This window comes from Citrus sinensis, chromosome 3 (assembly GCF_022201045.2).
Source record: "Citrus sinensis cultivar Valencia sweet orange chromosome 3, DVS_A1.0, whole genome shotgun sequence".
Taxonomy (NCBI): Eukaryota; Viridiplantae; Streptophyta; class Magnoliopsida; order Sapindales; family Rutaceae; genus Citrus; species Citrus sinensis.
Genome location: NC_068558.1, coordinates 18,970,161 through 18,976,160, shown reverse-complemented (window position 1 = coordinate 18,976,160; position 6,000 = coordinate 18,970,161). Strand labels below are relative to the sequence as shown.

Genomic DNA, 6,000 nt, shown 5'->3' with positions numbered 1-6,000 from the left:
ATATGCACGATGCTCGAGTTCCACAGGTAGGTGGCAAGCTTTTCCATACACTAGCCTGTAGGGTGACATCCCAATTGGGGTCTTGAAAGCCGTTCTATATGCCCATAATGCATCATCAAGTCTTAATGACCAATCTTTTCTGTCTGGCCTCACCGTTTTTTCTAATATGTGCTTTATTTCTCGATTGGAGATCTCAACTTGGCCACTGGTTTGCGGATGATACGGGGTCGCCACTTTGTGTGTGATTGAATACTTTGTCAAAAGAGCCTTGAATGCTTTGTTACAAAAGTGGGCACCACCATCACTGATTATCGCTCGAGGGAATCCAAAGCGTGAAACAATGTTGCTTTTCAAAAATGCTATCACCACCTTGTGATCATTGGTCCTACATGGAATTGCTTCTACCCATTTTGATACGTAGTCAACAGCAACCAATATGTATTGATGGCCAAAAGAAGGGGGAAAGGGTCCCATGAAGTCGATACCCCATACGTCAAAAATCTCAACCACTAAAATTGGATTTAGTGGCATCATGTTCCTTCGTGTAATGCTTCCCATTCGTTGACACCTATCACATGAAGAACAGAAAGTGTAAGCGTCTCGAAATATAGATGGCCAATAGAAACCACATTGTAAAACTTTAGTCGCTGTCTTCTTAGCACTGAAATGGCCTCCACAAGCTTGTTCATGGCAGAATGAAAGGATATTCTGAATTTCACTTTCTGGGACACATCGTCTAACAATTTGATCCGCACAATACTTGAACAAATACGGGTCATCCCAAAAGAAATTCTTTATCTCTGCAAAGAATTTAGCCTTGTCTTGCTTGGTCCAATGCTCTGGAAGTTTACCTGTAACAAGATAATTAACTATATCAGCATACCAAGGTAATACTTCCACACTCATTAATTGTTCATCTGGAAATGACTCATTTAATGGTAATTGTTCTATAATTGTGTCAAAATGGAGACGAGAGAGGTGGTCCGCCACAACATTTTCTATCCCTTTTTTATCTTTGAATTCCAAGTCAAATTCCTGCAAAAGTAACACCCAACGAATTAGTCTGGCTTTTGCATCTTTCTTTGTGAGAAGATATTTAAGAGCAGCATGATCTGTGAATATAATTATTTTACAACCAATGAGATAAGATCGAAATTTTTCCAATGCAAACACTACTGCTAGCATTTCTTTTTCAGTAGTTGAATAGTTCAACTGTGCATCATTCAATGTCATACTAGCATAGTAAATAACATGAGGAATTCGATCAACTCTTTGTCCTAAAACTGCTCCTACTGCATAATCAGATGCATCACACATAAGCTCAAATGGTAAGCTCCAGTTTGGGGCCTGAATGATGGGTGATGATGTCAACAATTGCTTTAATTTTTCAAAAGCCATAAGACATGAATCATTAAAGATAAAAGGTACATCCTTAGCAAGTAAATTGCATAAGGGTCTAGAAACTTTGCTAAAATCTTTAATGAAACGTCTATAGAAACCAGCATGCCCAAGGAAAGATCTTACTTCTCTGACTGTTTTAGGTGGAGGGAGATTAGAAATGAGATCCACCTTGGCTTTGTCAACCTCAATACCTTTGCTCGAAATGATGTGACCGAGAACAATACCTTGTTTTACCATAAAATGGCACTTCTCCCAATTTAAGACTAAGCTCTTCTCGGTACATCTCTGCAGAACTAGCGTTAGATGATGTAAACATTGATCAAACGAGTCACCAAAGACAGAAAAGTCATCCATAAAGACTTCAAGGAATCGTTCAACCATATCAGAAAAAATGCTCAACATACATCGTTGAAATGTAGCAGGTGCATTACATAATCCAAATGGCATTCTCCTATATGCAAATGTGCCAAAAGGGCAAGTGAAAGTAGTTTTCTCTTGATCTTTTGGTGCTATGGGGATCTGATTATATCCTGAGTAGCCATCTAGAAAGCAATAAAATTCATGGCCTGCTAATCTATCAAGCATTTGATCAATAAATGGTAAAGGAAAATGGTCTTTACGTGTGACAGAATTCAATTTCCTATAATCGATGCATACACGCCACCCTGTAGTTACTCTAGTGGGTATCAATTCATTATCTGCATTCGTAACTACTGTGACTCCTGACTTTTTGGGGACAACTTGTACAGGACTGACCCATGAACTATCAGAAATTGGGTAAATGATACCTGCATCTAATAGCTTAAGGACTTCAATTCTAACAACTTCTTTCATATTAGGATTTAACCGACGTTGCATTTCCCTAGTAGATTTAGCATTTTCATCAAGGTGAATGTAATGCATGCAGTCTACTGGATTTATACCTTTGATGTCTGCTATGGTCCATCCTAATGCTCCTTTGTGCTCTTTTAAAACATCCAACAACTTACCTTTTTGTTCGTCATTGAGGGATGATGAGATGATTACCGGTAGAGTACTTTCTTCTCCCAAAAATGCATATTCCAATGTGTTGGGTAATGGTTTGAGCTCGAGTTTCGGTGGTGATTCTGATGATGGGATGAGTTTCTTCTCTGATGGTGCTAGTTGTTCAACTCTTGACTTCCATTTATTAGTGTCCATAGATGGTGCTGAGTCAAGCAGGGCGTTGACCTCATCAACCGATCTGTCAATATCAAAATCAAAACCAAAGTGAGTTAAACATGTTTGTAAAGGATCATCACTAAGGTTTGAAACAAAAGTATCATCAACTAATGCTTCAATTAAATCCACATCAACAATTCCATCATCTGCATTGTGAGGTTGTTTGGCAATGTTGAAGATGTTCAGTTCCATAGTCATGTTGCCGAAGGACAACTGCATATTTCCAGTCCTGCATTGAATGTGAGCATCCGCAGTTGCCAAGAAAGGTCGGCCTAGAATAATGGGGATGTGCTTCCTTGAATCCTGTATTGGTTGAGTGTCAATTACAATGAAATCAACAGGAAAATAAAACTTGTCTACCTGGATAAGCACGTCCTCCACAATACCACGAGGTATTTTCGTGGACCGATCTGCAAGCTGTAACACCACTGGAGTTGGGTGTAATTCTCCCAGTCCAAGTTTCACGAATACAGAGTAAGGCAAAAGATTTACACTAGCTCCTAAATCCAACAAAGCATTCTCAATTGTGTGGTTCCCTATACTACATGAGATAGTGGGGGAGCCAGGGTCTTTGCATTTTAAAGGAATTTTATGTTGGAGTATAGAACTAACGTTTTCTGTTAAAAATGCCTTCTTTTGAACATGCATATTTCTCTTTTTAGTCCAAAGGTCTTTAAGAAACTTGGCATAAGATGGAACTTGTTTAATAGCATCAAGCAAAGGGATATTAACACTTACCTGTTTGAAGATTTCGAGAATCTCACCTGTGGATTTTCCCTTCTTTCCTTTCGCTAACCTTTGAGGAAATGGAGCTTTCGGAACGTATTCTCGTGGGTTGGTTTCTTCTTTCTCCTCCGGTGATGAGTCTTCAACATTCACAGGTACAATTTGATTTTCTTTTGTCACCAGCATCTCCACTTTGTTGTCGACTTCCTTTCCTTTTCGCAAGGTCATTACTGCTTTGACCTCTCCATGTTGCTGTGGTGAACTAGTACTCGCTTCATGCACTCCTTTAGGATTAGGCACTGGTTGACTTGGAAATTTTCCTTTCTCAACAGTCATTGCCAAGGTCTGAACTGAAGAAGCGAGTTGTCCCACCATCTTCTCGAGGCTTGAAACTGATTGGGCTTGTGAGTTGAAGCCCGCTCTCAACTCATTTCGTAGTCCATCAATGGTGCGGTTCTGTTGCTCAATCGTGGAGTGAGTAACATTCTTGAAATTTTGGAATGCATCCTCCCATGGTCTGGGTTGAGAGTAGTTCTGATTCTGATTGAATGGTCTAAATGGGGGCTGAGAGGCTTGAGGATTTTGTGGAATTGGTGGAGCTGGAGCTGTTGGTCCATTCTGTTGGAATCCTTGAGACCATGAAAAATTGGGGTGGTCTCTCCATCCAGGGTTATATGTGTTGGAGTATGGGTTGTAATTTGATGGCTTTCTCATTACACCTATGGCATTGGCTTGATCTGAGTATGAGTCATGGTCATGTGGCTCTGTTGATTTAGCAGTCGATAATGATGCTATTTGTCGAGAGAGACCTTCAATTATCGCTTTGACTTCTTTAATTTCTGAACTTGATTCGCCAATTTGAACCTCATTCACTCCTTTAATTCTTCTAGTAGTCCTGAGTGATCGACTCCGTTGTTGGGAATTATCTGCTTGTCGCTGGAAGAATTCCCAAATCTCTGATGCACTTTTTGACATTAGCTCTCCTCCACTCGTTGCCATTAGCCATTCTTGCACATTCGGCAATAATCCCTCCAAAAAGTATTGGCATTGGTGCCATTTCTCGTACCCATGATGTGGACACTTCAAGAGTAGCCCATTGAATCGCTCCCATGTTTCGAAAAATTGCTCGTCATCTTTCTGGGTAAACTCCGAGATTTCCCTGCGAATAGCATTGGTTTTATGCACTGGGAAATATTTATTTAAAAATTTTGTAACCATTTGTTCCCATGATGCAATGCTATTAGCAGGCAATGTATTAAGCCATGAACGAGCTCTATCTTTTAAAGAAAATGGGAATAGTCTAAGTTTAACATCATCATCTGAAAAATTCTCATATTTGAATGTTTGACAAATGGCATGAAAATCATTCAAATGATTATATGGATCCTCATTTTCTAGGCCATAAAATGTAGGGAGACAATTTAACACACTAGGTTTTAATTCAAAACTCCTAGCAGCTACATTTGGGTATCTTATGCATGACGTGCTCAAATTAGCTAAGGGACTAAAATAGTCCTTAAATGGCCTCTCCTGTGGTGCTTGTAAATCCATTTTATTTTTAACGTGTTTGTGTGTGCGAAGTGTTTTTTCTAATTCAAGGTCTATAGGTTCAAGATTAGGTAATAATGACCTACGACCATGCATGCAAAATAAATAAAATAAAAATAAAGATGCAAACAAAACAAAAATAAAGATGGGAACAAAACAAATAAAAATAAAGAAGAGGGAGAAATTACGATACTAACCTTATTGCGCTATTACAACCTTTCTATAAAAATACACAAAAATAAATACGTGAAAGAAATTAACTAAAAATTAAATTAATAAGATAAACAAAAAAAATTACAAAGAAAAATAAATGGAAAATTAAATTACAAAATTTTAAAGAAGAGAAAAAGAAAAGAAATACTAACCTTTAAATGTAGATTCACTTTTTTTTTTTAATAATAAAAAAAAATACAAGAAAACAAATAAAAGAAATTATTCACAAAAATTAATTCTATGAATTAAAATTACTTACCTCCCCGGCAACGGCGCCAAAAACTTGTTGTGCAAATTTTAATGTACTCGCAAGCGCACGAATCTATTGTAGTATAGATCTATGGTGACGAGTGTCGATCCCACGAGGAGGTGGATTTTAATTGTGTAGAATTAATTTTGTAAATGGGTGATTGGATTTATGGTGGAAATGATTTGGAATATGCTAAAACTTAAATTAAAATGGCGAGAATAAATTCTAAAACTGGAATTGAAATGGCGAGAATGAATTGAAGAGAATTCTATTGAAATGACGTACTTGGGTATCTGGATCCGTATCAACATGCATCATGGGCTAAATAATCCGTATTAATGCCAATTAAATCATGAGGGGGGAATCCACACCTCATGAACCACGCTCTAATCAATATGGTGCTAAGGGCTTATCGTGCCAAATAATAATAACCTTATACTAGAGAGCCGGTGTAACCAAGGCGGTATCTAGACAAGACTATTATTATTTGTCGACGAGAAGTCAAAACATCCACAAAAATTAGAGGGGAAGAGAAAATAAATTTACCAAATTAAGCCCATGACACATGTTGAGACTTCACCTTCAACCCAAGCTTGAAAGAAAATTAGCCACTCATAATTGAACTAGGGGCAAAATGGAAATTTATTAAAATACGAAGAAAA

General features: G+C 37.9%; 1 non-coding gene across 1 annotated transcript; it reads left to right on the top strand.

Annotated features, from left to right (window-relative positions):
- The first annotated feature begins 4,390 nt into the window (after positions 1–4,390).
- On the top strand, positions 4,391–4,494 carry LOC127901554 (small nucleolar RNA R71). Its single transcript, XR_008053794.1, has one exon. It is a non-coding gene; the product is annotated as a small nucleolar RNA R71 (small nucleolar RNA).
- The last annotated feature ends 1,506 nt before the right edge of the window (positions 4,495–6,000 follow it).